Raw genomic sequence first — 12,781 nt, 5'->3', positions numbered from 1 at the left:
CTGAAGGACAGAGATGAAAATGAGTATATTTATACAAGTAAGCTTTTGTCACTATTTTGTCTCTGGGCAAATTGGATAGAAGATAAACAGGTTTGATAAAAGTGTCTTGCTGCAACTTTTGCACAGCTTCTCAAGCCACCCACTTGCCTGAAGAGAAACATTGCCACCAAATCTAGTCCATGAACCACAGTCAGGCCATACCCTTTACTTTCCATGGATCATGCTGAAAATAAATCCTAGAGAGCCAGTTCTCAGATACAGGAGCACATATTCTTGCTCCAGGGAACTTTATGCACACATTTTCCTTGACAGAAAAGATGACCAGGGCTAATCTCTCCTTCAGCTTTAAAGCATACTGGACAACACTGAGTCTGGATCTCTTCTCAGAATTAATTTCCCTTGAGAAATTCAAAAGGGCAGAAACATGTAGACACCGTGGACAGGTGTGGTTTTTACCATCACTGATTTTGTAGCTAAAACAACAACCTGTGTCCTGGTAGCTCTGTACATGAAGCAGGATCTAGAATTCTGATGTGCTTTTATTACATGTATCACTCCCAGAATTGCCAACCTGGACAGCTGGCAAAGCCAAACATAACATCAATATTCTCAGAAAACAGATGCATTTTAAATTGCCTCTACTTGTCACACCAAATGGATCTTCACCAAGACAATCCTTATCTTTGTTACTCTTCTCCAAAATGGAATTTGCTTCCATTTGCAATTCTGTATAAACCCACCAGCACTTGGACACTGTCTAACTTTTCTCACCCCTTCATGGATACTTTCAGGTGCAACAGACCCAGGTGGAAAGAAAGGATTTGTTATGTGTTTGTTATCTCAGCCACTGCTACAAATTCCTGATGGAAAACTACACAGAAAGGACAGTTTGGGAAGGGAGGTTCTATAAAATGGACTATCCACAAACACAGTGTCTCCTCAAAAACCCCAACTGCCACCTTCTTCTATGGTAGGGTAACAGAAATCATGGATGTCATGTTCTCTGAAGTTTAAGTCAGAGCAGCTGCTTCCCTCTTTGTTTTGCACAGAGTGCACCTGGGTAGCAACACACACATTACATAATAGTAAGTCAGAAACTGAAAGGAGCCAGATTGCTAAACCCTTCTATGCGGATGAGATTTTTTATTTCCATCACCTGATAATTTAATTGCTCAATTAACTCTGCCTGAATGCCTTGGCTGTGGAAGAGGAATGTTCCCTTGCAGGTCATGGTAAGCCAGACAGGAGGCAAGGAAGCAATGCAAAGGTAAATGATTCCTCTACAGCAAACCAAATGCATCATCCAATTGTATTTTCTCTCCTGCTCTGCTCCTTCCTCCTCGTGCTTTAGGGACAGAACAAGCACCAGACAAATAAAATACCATAAAACTCTGGTAAAACCAGTATCATAGGCCTCATCAACATGGTTTAAATCCAAAACTTTCTTAGTCAATTCAAACCTAGCTCAGACATTTATTTTTGCATTTCTGAAACTCCATAATATGGCTAATTTAGGTAGCAGAGTAATCTCCTCGAGGAGGACTTTGAGACATCTGCTGCATCACTGAACATGCTACTCTTGTTTTTCTTTACCCAAGAAGCCAGTGGAAAGGTTGCCACTAAAGTGGTACTTACTGACCATCCTGGGGCAGAGTGGGACTGATTGAGGGCCTGTGGATGTAATTCTTGTCCATCAGCAGACCATATCTCAGGGCTTTGGTTCCAATGAACATGCCTGGAACCATTATTGCAGCAAACTACACATAATTTAATCATTTCTTCTTTCATAAATACAGCAGTCAAGTTCACAAACCTGTGTCTCTGTTGTTCATGTCAAAACTTGAGTGCTCCTGTACAATTTATGGATCGTGTTAGATTATGTATTTATATTGTTTCTCATTTATATGTTGGTGGGCAAAAATTTCTATTAAAAATAATTGAAAATTGCTTAGGGATATAGGAGAGTCTATTCCTGGAGACTTTTAAGATTGTCTGCCAGGGTGCTTGAGAGCATGTTAATGTTTTTATATCATGCCTTGGGCCAAGGAGATAACATAGAGGAACTCTGTGACCTTGCAAGATCTTTCCTAGCTATTCCTGGAGCCATTGAATGACAATGACATGGAAAAGCAGCAAGCCAAAACCTAGTAAAAGAGACACTTCTGGTCTGTCTTCTCTGGAAGAAAAAAAAAAGGCAAAGAGGCTGGAAAAGTTTACATCTAACAAAGTAATGAAAGAGAGAAGAGCTTACAATTGAAATCAATGACTACTAAAGGGAAAAACATCCTCTGCTACATGATCCCTTAAGGTCTTGTCATGAACATCAACATTAAGTCCCTACCTGTATTATAATTTTAAACAGCTCCTTCAGCCTCCATTTGTGAACTTCCGCCTGGTAGTGCTCCTTTCTATCCTCATGAGAGCTCACATTAAATCATTTCACAATGAGCCTTTCCTAAATTCCTCCCTGAAGCCATCTCTAAAACATGTAGGGGTGAAACAGAATTTACTTGGCAGATTACTGACCCCCTTCTGCTCATATTTAGGATGCAGTGTCTCCTGAATTCTTGGTCATTAGAAATCATCAGCCTGTTGATTCTACAAGTACTCACCATGCTAGAAAATCCTGTTTCTGCCTCATGCCATGCAAAGCCTGACTGGATGTTACTTTGACCTGAAAAACAAGAAACTAAGTGGGTTTGTAGCCAAACCTCGAGCTGCTGACTATATCTGTGTCAGGAAAAGGTGCATCTTTAGCAATGACATTATATTTAGAATATGTCTTTTCTTAGACAGATCCTTTAAATCAGGGCAGTTCAAAAGAGGTGAATTTAATTAGAAAACATTTATCCCAAATGTCATAATGACAATCTTGGAAATTCAAGATTAATGAAAGCCAGAAAGAAGCTAAAAATACCAGCAACTATACGTAAGCAGCTTGGGAAACAGGTAACAGAAGTAAGAGGCAGTGAGGAACTGGGAAAGAAACCCAAACCAAAACAACCCCCTACTTTCCAGCAGGCAAAAACAATCAGAAGTGTACATTAGTATAAAAACAAATGCATCAATCTATGAAAGCATCTGTAATAATGAGATTGTCCATTATGACATTCATAAGGTAAAATTTCCCAACAGTAATACCAAAAAGGTAGGTATTTCTCATAGTTTTTTTTGGGTTTTTTAATGCAATATATGATTCATATCATATCATAGCTTTAAAACAAACTCAGAGTGACATTTAAAAAGTAGTACTAAAAGTGGGATATTATTGAATCAGCATCCTGGAGCCCTACAAGACATTTGAAGATCTCATTGCCAGTGCTCATCATCTGCAAGTCATTGAAAAATAAGGAAGCTTCATGGATCCAAGAGAAAAACTAATCTTTAGAAGCACAAACAGGACACTCCAGGATGATGACCTCTCATAAGTACTTGGAGACAATAGCCAAGAAACAGCTAAAAAACCCTCTAAGTCTGCACCATGAAAAATTTATTAAAAAACAGGAATAAGTTTAAGTGTCACTATGAAATGGAGAGGATTTGCAAGGAGAGACAAAAAGACCAAAGAAAAGTTACTTATGGACTCTGACTAGAACTTCTCTGCTAGTAAACAAAATATTGTGGCATCAGTAGTGACAGAACTTCAACTAAAAGCAATTTTACTTCCAAAATATTTGGATTAAGGAAATGCAATTATAGCTTAATCTGTTTGGGATACCATCAGAAAATTGCCTTTAAGATGATAATTTTGCCTTTTTACTCCACCTAACTTACGGAAAAATCTGCAGAACACTTCAGTATGAAGGTAGAACATTCTGGAATAACTTGATGATTGTTACTTTAAATATGAGAAGTGTTTCTATTCCATTCTTTGAGATTTTATCATGCAAATCATGCAGAAATGGGTGACTGAACATTCCAAAAGACTTAACTTTTACTCTGTTTGCTTAAGCAAATACTCTGATACCTGTCACCAGTTCAAATTTAATCTTGTCCCAAGGCTAGAAAACAGGTCACAGTAAATTATGTTTGCCTTTTTGTTGTGAAACTTTAATGCATTTTCATACTAAGGACACATGAAATAATTTCTAGGCCAGCTGACTTCACTGGTACCTCTTGACTGCTACAGGATTCTAAGATATTTGCCTTTTTTTGAAGAATGCAAGCACTGAAGGATAATTTGGTCCTTTAATTGTTACATTACCTAGGGACAATTTCTCTAAATGAGCCTGAAAGTAGTGCCAAGTTTTAATTTCACTATTACATGCAAACCTGAACCAGAGCTTCACAGAAAGCCCCACAGTTCTAGTGTGTGAGATCTACAAGCACTGTAGGTTTTATTTTGCATTGGAAGCTCATCAGCTTTCAAGCACATTTCCACATTTATAAAGCAGTTGTGCAGACCCAACACAAATGAATAGGTGGAAAGCTACAGGAAACCAGAGCACTACCAATTACCTGCAATTTAATACTGTTTCTCAGAGAGACAATCACAGAAACAATTGGAAAAGACCTTGAGATCAAGTCCAGCCTATGGCCCATCACCACCTTGGCACCCTGGCTATGGCACACTCCAGCCCCTCAACTAAAATGTAAATTTTAAGGAATTTAGAGATTTTAGAGGAGCTAAGATTTTAGTTAGAGATAAGCTTTACTAGAGTTAATTAAAATAAATGAGTAGGCTTGATGAAGTTAAGAGTTAGTAGTTAACTAATAATTGATTGCTTGACAACACAATGTTCAGTTAGCTGGATTTATAATGAAGAATATATAAACTGACAAATTGCTTTTAGGAACACAAGACAATTGTGGGCCTCCTCTGCTCTGAAACCAATTGAAGACAAGGAATGGGAGTTCTACCTAGAGTTCCTTTGTCATATTTGCATTGAAAGGGTAGAAAGGTCAAAATGAGGAAGACTTCATTGACTTCCTCATTTTGGGACCCCTCCCCATGAAAGGGACACTGACCCATTTCAAGGAACAAACCACTGCATGCTGAACGGCTTTTGGAGTGATTAGCATACAAAGTGAGGAATGGGATGTACCATGAATATGTATTTGTATTTTGGGTATTCAATACTTGTATGGATAAAAGGGTTCTGTAATCACCTGGAAGCTGCGGTGTGGATTTGGGAGCTATAAACACACACTTTCTAACTTTAAACTGTTAGAGAGTTTTTGTCTGTCACAGTTAGATATCAGTACTAGATCAATATCTATTGTAAATGCAGGCGAACCCAATGGGAAGCAATACTGATGTCTGACTCAATTCAGAAGGCTGAACAATTTCTTTATTATAACTATGCTAAAATGCATTAATATACTATATGAAAAGGAAGATACTAAAACTACATACTACTTTAACTCTAACACAACTCATGACTCTCTCTCGAGCCCAGCCACAGATGGATTGGATTGGATTGGATTGGATTGGATTGGATTGGATTGGATTGGATTGGATTGGCCATCAGGCTCAAACAATCCTCACCAGAATCCAACCAAACATTCACTCCAGGTAAACAATTCAACAAACACATTCCACATAGGAAAAACAAGGAGCAGAAATGGAAATTGTTTTCTCTTTCATTTCTCTCTGTGCACCTCTGAGAGTGAGAGAAATGTGCTTGCCACATATATCCATATTTTTTTAATAAATCACCACCTCTGCCCTGCGCTGCGGGCCCGGAGCCAGGCACGGCCCCAGCAGAGCGGAGTGCAGGGATGCTCCCAGGGGATGCTGCCCGCACCGCTCCCGGCCCCGGAGGATGCTGAAGGGCAGCCCCGCTGGAGGAGCCTATTAAGCATGTGTAATTTGTTCCTTGAAATGGGCCGGTGTCCCTTTCATGGGGAGGGGTCCCAAAATGAGGAAGTCAATGAAGTCTTCCTCGTTCTGACCTTTCTATCTTTTCAATACAAATATGACAAACTCTAGGTAGAACTCCCATTCCTTGTCTTCAGTTGGTTTCAGAACAGAGGAGGCCACAATTGTGCGGGGCCCGGGGCGGTCACCGGGGGATGCTGGCCGCACCGTTCCCGGTTCCGGAGGATGCTGGCGGAAGGAGCGTGCGGGGCCCGGGGCAGTCACCGGGGGATGCTGGCCGCACCGCTCCCGGTTCCAGAGGATGCTGGCGGACGGAGCCGTGCGGGGCCCGGGGCGCTTACGGGGGATGCTGGCCGCACCGCTCCCGGTTCCAGAGGATGCTGGCGGACGGAGCGTGCGGGGCCCGGGGTGGTCACCGGGGGATGCTGGCCGCACCGCTCCCGGTTCCAGAGGATGCTGGCGGAAGGAGCGTGCGGGGCCCGGGGCGCTCACGGGGGATGCTGGCCGCACCGCTCCCGGTTCCAGAGGATGCCGGCGGAAGGAGCGTGCGGGGCCCGGGGCGGTCAGCGGGGGATGCTGGCCGCACCGCTCCCGGTTCCAGAGGATGCTGGCGGACGGAGCCGTGCGGGGCCCGGGGCGCTCACGGGGGATGCTGGCCGCACCGCTCCCGGTTCCAGAGGATGCCGGCGGACGGAGCCGTGCGGGGCCCGGGGCGGTCAGCGGGGATGCTGGCCGCACCGCTCCCGGTTCCAGAGGATGCCGGCGGAAGGAGCCGTGCGGGGCCCGGGGCGCTCACGGGGGATGCTGGCCGCACCGCTCCCGGTTCCAGAGGATGCCGGCGGACGGAGCCGTGCGGGGCCCGGGGCGGTCAGCGGGGATGCTGGCCGCACCGCTCCCGGTTCCAGAGGATGCCGGCGGAAGGAGCCGTGCGGGGCCCGGGGCGCTCACGGGGGATGCTGGCCGCACCGCTCCCGGTTCCGGAGGATGCCGGCGGACGGAGCCGTGCGGGGCCCGGGGCGGTCACGGGGGATGCTGGCCGCACCGTTCCCGGTTCCGGAGGATGCTGGCGGACGGAGCGTGCGGGGCCCGGGGCGCTCAGCGGGGCTCAGCGGCCCCGGTGCCCCGCTGCCGCCCGTGACTCAGGCAGCGCCGCCGCTGCCGGCCCGGCCCTCCCGGTTCCGCCGCTTTGTGAGTCAGGCTCGCACCCCGGGCCACCCCCCGAACGCTGGGACGTGCTGCTTGATGCTCCACAGACCTCTCCTTGCTTTCAAAGCCATCTCCTGCGCCCCGGGAAAATCTCCCTTTCAGCGTTAACAACCAGGAATGACTTAACGAAGCAGAGCGAGGAAGCGCTTGAACATCTTCCACTCTGCGTGCGAAGAGCGGAGCGCATCTGCTGACTACCAGCGGCGATGGGGTGGGAAGGCAGCTGCCTTCTCTGCGAGGGAGGAGAGAGCTGCTCGGTGATGCTCTGGGCACTACAGGAAAAGCTGTCATCTTCAACAGCAGCGCCCTGCCTCTCAGCGATCTAACACCCACCGCTTCCACAGCTCCTTTCCCCCTGGCTAAAATCCATGTTTAATGTAATGCGCCTGGAACACTAAAGAGGAATTAAACTGCAGCTACAGCTCTTAATTTGGCTAGAAGTGTTAAATAGCAATGGAAAAAAGTACAGCGTTTGTGTAACCTTGAGGAGGAAGACCCCAAATATGTAAGTCAATTTGTAATAAAGTCACCTTCTGTGAAATGTGAATGAAAATGGGCCTGTGTGCCTTTTCCTGGGACTCACACACCGTCCAGAGAGCAGAATGCAGTTTTTGTAAAGCAGCAGGATTCACTGGCACCTCAACCCTTTGCTAGCAGAGGAGAGTAGAAGTGCAGCCTCCCAGGAAAAGTCAGGAATGTGGGCAGGATAGGAGACAGCCACTCCAGCAGTGATTGAATTTCCTGAAGAAACTTCGGGAGAGTGAAGAGTTTCCTCTTGGGGAGAGGGGGCACAGGGTTATCTGTTTCTACTTCTTAAAAAGAGGTTTCTTTGGTTCTTCAGAGAAATACAGTAACTGAAATACTTATACTGCAAAGATTCATGGATCTCTCCAGGTTCTGGGGTCAAAGGCATGCAAATGCTAAGGAGCAAAACCTCCCAACTCTATCAACAACTACAAAAAAACATTAATTTTGTTTCAATTATCTTCTGTAAGGGCAGACATGACCAGCCAAGACTACTCCATCTTATCTACCTGCTTATGATGAAATTTTTTTTTGTCAGCTGCTATTCAAGTGCCCCACAAGCCTTCAAACACCATACACCCTTCACCTCATGCCTCAATTACATGCATCCTCACCACAAAACAGAGTGACTCAAAGTCTGCCCACACAGATCGTGGCCTAGACAGCTGCTGATCAGGATGTGGAGGATTCAGCCACATCCTGAAAATGGAAGAGGCCACAAGTAGGACAGACAGGATGGCACTGACAGGCGTGTGAGTCAGAACACAAGGGAGAAATGAAGATCCTGTTGACAGCATGACGAGCCTGGAGGCAAGAGGGAGCCTAATTTCTAGACACATACAGAATGGTGAATCAAGATAAAACCCTTCTGCAGCAGATGCTGTAACACTCTCTCAGGACAAACTTCTGAGCACAGAGATGTATAAATACATAAATACGTCAGGACCTGTATGAACAGCTCTTTAGGACAGGAGAGAAGGCTTCAGAGAATCTTTTGTCATTATTAGTTATGTTAGAACAGACTGGACCTTTGTCTCTCTGTTAACTTTTTGAGTCAACTCCATGGGTCACCAGCCAGAAAACCCAACATGAAATGCAGTCTGGTGTTTTGTTAATAATATACTCTGTGTTTGTTCATGTTCTTTAATCACATGGTTTTTGCTCTGTGGAACATCCTGTCTCTCTGGCCTAAGCCAGTTCAGAAGTAAAGATGCTTTGGACTGAATCCAGGCACCACATACATTTTTGTCTTGCTCTGGAAACCCTCTGTCAATTTAAAACCATTCAGCAGAGTTAGTATTACTGTATTTGCCTGAAGAACAAAAGGAACATGTTTATAAGACACAAAAACAGATAGCCCTGTGCCCTCCTTCCTCCAAGAGGAAACCCTTCACTCGCCAAAACCAAAAGGCTAACATACCAATAAATGTATTAAAATTAACTGCTCATAACATGGCATCCATTGCTACTGATATGTTTCTAATAAATCAGCAAATGTGGTAACTGTTTATTTTTCTGTATTTTCATACTAAGATCACAGCAGTAATATATCATACTAAAGTGCTTGGTTTGTCTGGTTTTGTGCAGAAGATTTTGGGGATTTGGGTATGTTGAAGTAATCTCTAAAACTTGTATTGTGTTTCTACTTTCGAGAAAGTGGTTAAACCACCAAATATGGCTCCAAATCACTGCCACTGTTGGGAGCAGAACATATTATACATAAATATAATATGTACCACTAAACTGTTAACATCTCCGTTTCCTGGATAACTGACAGAGCCTCTGGGTTCCCCACTGCTGCCTCCTGAGCTATGCAAACTGGACAATATGCACAATACTCACTGGAGAATAGTCCCAGTGCAGCAAATCCTCCTTCAGGTCCCCTCTGACTCATGCTTTCACAAGTTGGATAACAGGTTTTTATTCAGCCACGCTGATTTCCACCATGTCACTCTGAGTTTACAGAACACCTCAGTGCTTCACCTTCTGCCCTATTTGCAATGGATAAACTACTGAAACTGTGTCAGCACAATCAGGGCAATAGGATCCACAGAAGACACAATCAAACCAACCAGCACAACAATGAAAAAAAAGCCCCTCAAGATTTCCAGATCCCAAAAATACAAATAAACTGTGTAACTCAAAAGCTATACTAATGTGGAGTATTATTTTATAATAAGAACCAGCAAATAAATATATTGCTGAAATGCCATTTCAAACCAAGTGCACATATTATTTGTAACATAAAGAAACCAGAACTGACCATCAGGAATTTGAAATAAATGTTTTACATGGACATTTTAGTCTGAAGAGACCTATTCTGAAACTAAGCAGATAAATTAAGCAGTAATTAGCAAAATCACTGCAAAACAGTTTTTCCATTACAAGAATGTTTAGCCATGTTCCCCACAGAGTGATTGATTCCTACCTTACAGGTAATATTCAAGTTAACCTTCACTGTGGAACAGGTACAAATGTGCCCTCACTATTAACTCTCCTGTTGGATATTAGCCATAAAATAGCATAGCTACTTATTGTTAGAGATCCACTATTAAATGGGATTTGTGGGTTTTATCTTCCATCCTAAAATAGATTAATCTGCACCTTCATTGAAGTATGAGCATATAATAAGAGACTACTAATAAGAGACTACTTGTCCTACACAAAAATAATCAAATAATCTATTACTGGGTTTCTGAGAAACATTTTTTTGTTTTCTGTCTGTGAGACAATATTTTTTATATATATTTTAAAAAGTTAATGCTAATTAACACACACACTGCATATCCAGTAAGAATGCTGGTCAAATACTGGGGCAAGAATGAGAAGGGATCTGTTGACTGCAGTGTCATTTTGTTGCCATTGACTTTATATAGAAATAACACAGGTATTTTATATATCCCAAAATTTTGCACTTGGGATGAACATGAATCAAACTATATTATTTGGAGCCAAATGAATGTGAATGAATGTCATTCAAAGTGACACAACTGGATGTGACCCTGAGACAAATTCTTGTTACTTCTATGTGTGTGTGTGTTTGCAAACAGAACTCATGAAGCACATAAACCACAAGTTATTTCTAATTTTATCTTCTTTGTATTTCCTACAGAGAGAGAGGCATGTACTGAGAGTGGGCCTCTCTCCTGACCACCTAATTTTGTCCTGCTAATGCTACATTTGTGTCATTTTGATTTTGTAAACTGACTTCTACCTGGTCTGTCCCTTGCAGGAGAAGGATGCTCTTTGGACCCAAGAGGAAATACTGAATACACACCATGCAGCTTGTTATGCTGCCATTTTCACAGAAAACAGAGTTTTCATCAGATAAAACCATCAGATCCATCAGATAAAGCAGCTCTGGGAGTAGCTGAATTAGTGGAACCCCAGTTTAAATGGATTTTGTGGTTCCTGCCTGTTTTACAGTTCTCTGCTGTCCTCAGCTTGTGGCAATAAAACTCTTCTCCACTTCCTGTCACAGTAGACTCCTGTGTAATTACACACCAGCTGCCACACCTGCTCACAAACCAGCTGACTAAAAGTCTGGAGAGACAAACCTGACAAAGTTTGATTCAGAGCATTCTTGCACAACAGTTCCCCGTCTTCCAAAATGTGTATGAAAATAAGAATACCCAAGACTACATTTCTTCTTTTTTTGCCAGAAATTTTCATAGATGGGATTGTACTCATCCTCACCAAGTACTCAAACACCCATCTAAAAGGCAGTTTTGAGAAACAGGAAACATAAAATTCTGACACTCAAATGTCTTACTTTGTCATTAACCTTATTTTCCCAAGAAACGCTCTTACCATAGCAACTATTACATCTTAATAGTTATTTATTAGGTAAATATTAGGACATGAAGAAATCTTAAATAGGTGGTCTGATAACACAGGACTTTTTATTCAAAGGAACACTATTCACTGAGGAAAAAAAATTTACTCCACACAACCTGAGTTCTTATTTCTAGCAAAAAATCTTCTTCTGTTAACAAGAGAAACATCACCTTATTTTCTCCCTTGCTATCCTATAATTTCCTTGCATAAAAATTCAGGTAGCATTGACACATATGTACACCTTTGGAGAGTAAAAGACCAGTGTAAAGCCCACTCCCAAAAATTCAGGAGTCTCCTCAAAGTAACAGTTATGGACCTGGCAGTCTGTATCTGGTTTTAAGTTTTATTACATCTGGAAGTCTGTATCTTGTTTCAAGTTTTATTATATCCAGTGTGATGTCCAGATACTGTTCATCCTGAGCCTGTGTGGCTGCAGCTGCTGTGAAAAGTTCATTACAGCAAAAACCAACTGAAGAAATAAGAGCAAAGTACTCTTGTCCATAAGGCATTTTTTAGGCTTGCATAAATCTCTTGTAGGGTGTTGAAATTACTATTCTTTTTTACAACTGTGGGAGACAGAACCAAGAAATGGGTTTGTTCAGAGTTCCACAAAAAGCAGAGCAGAGCTCCTCAGGGCAGCAGAGAGCAGCTGTTTCTGGAGAGAGGCTGGATATGCACACAGATGGCTGAATTGCTGAAAACTGGGAAAAGGCAGGAGTAGAAAATTAACCTGAAATTTCTGGGTTTGTACATACCCAGTGTCCTCTCCAGGAGAGGAGATGAAGGAGAGGACAGCCCCTCTGCCATTTCCTTTCCACCTCTGCACATTTCTGTGACCCAAATCCCCCTCCCCTGTAGCAACTCAAGGTTCTGGTGCAGGTGAGACCTTTACCTGCCTCTTGTCCTGCCTCAGTGTTTTGAGATTCCAAAAGCTTTCTGCACCTTCACTTGAAAAGCTACACACACGTCAAACCTCTACAGAGCTGAATTTTTTAAGTAACAAAACTTGTTGGACAGGTGGATCTTGAAAAAGAAAATCATTAGAATTTAAATCTGGAGAAGACTAATGGGATACTCTGCAGTGATCTGACACCACAGACACCTAAAGTTTTACACAGTCACTTCTGGAGGCAAAGAGCAAGTGTGAGCTGGATAAAATCCTCAGGAAGAAATCCAGACAGTATTGATAAACTTCAAATGACTGTACAATCACCTCACAGTAAGAAGCACTAGTGACAAATCATCCTCACTTTTCCAATACCTTGCCTTTAGAAATATATTTTTCTTAAAGGAAAAGCTTTTTTTGTTCATATCTATATATATCTTACCTTAAATCCTGACAGTTTACAAGTAGTTTTTAATGCCATGGTGTATCAAAAAAAAAAAAAAAAA

At 42.8% G+C, this 12,781-nt stretch overlaps 1 long non-coding RNA gene across 1 annotated transcript in view; it reads right to left on the bottom strand.

The window, feature by feature from the left end:
• LOC110472503 (uncharacterized) overlaps nt 1-12,781 on the bottom strand; it is a 73,590-nt gene that overhangs the window by 30,663 nt on the left and 30,146 nt on the right. Inside the window, exon 3 of the long non-coding RNA XR_002465727.2 lies at nt 2,613-2,674. This is a non-coding gene — a long non-coding RNA (uncharacterized LOC110472503). The remainder of the gene's footprint in view (nt 1-2,612; nt 2,675-12,781) is intronic.

The sequence above is a fragment of the Lonchura striata genome, chromosome 24 (genome assembly GCF_046129695.1).
Source record: "Lonchura striata isolate bLonStr1 chromosome 24, bLonStr1.mat, whole genome shotgun sequence".
NCBI classification, from domain to species: domain Eukaryota; kingdom Metazoa; phylum Chordata; class Aves; order Passeriformes; family Estrildidae; genus Lonchura; species Lonchura striata.
This window is presented reverse-complemented; position numbering and strand designations above follow the sequence as displayed.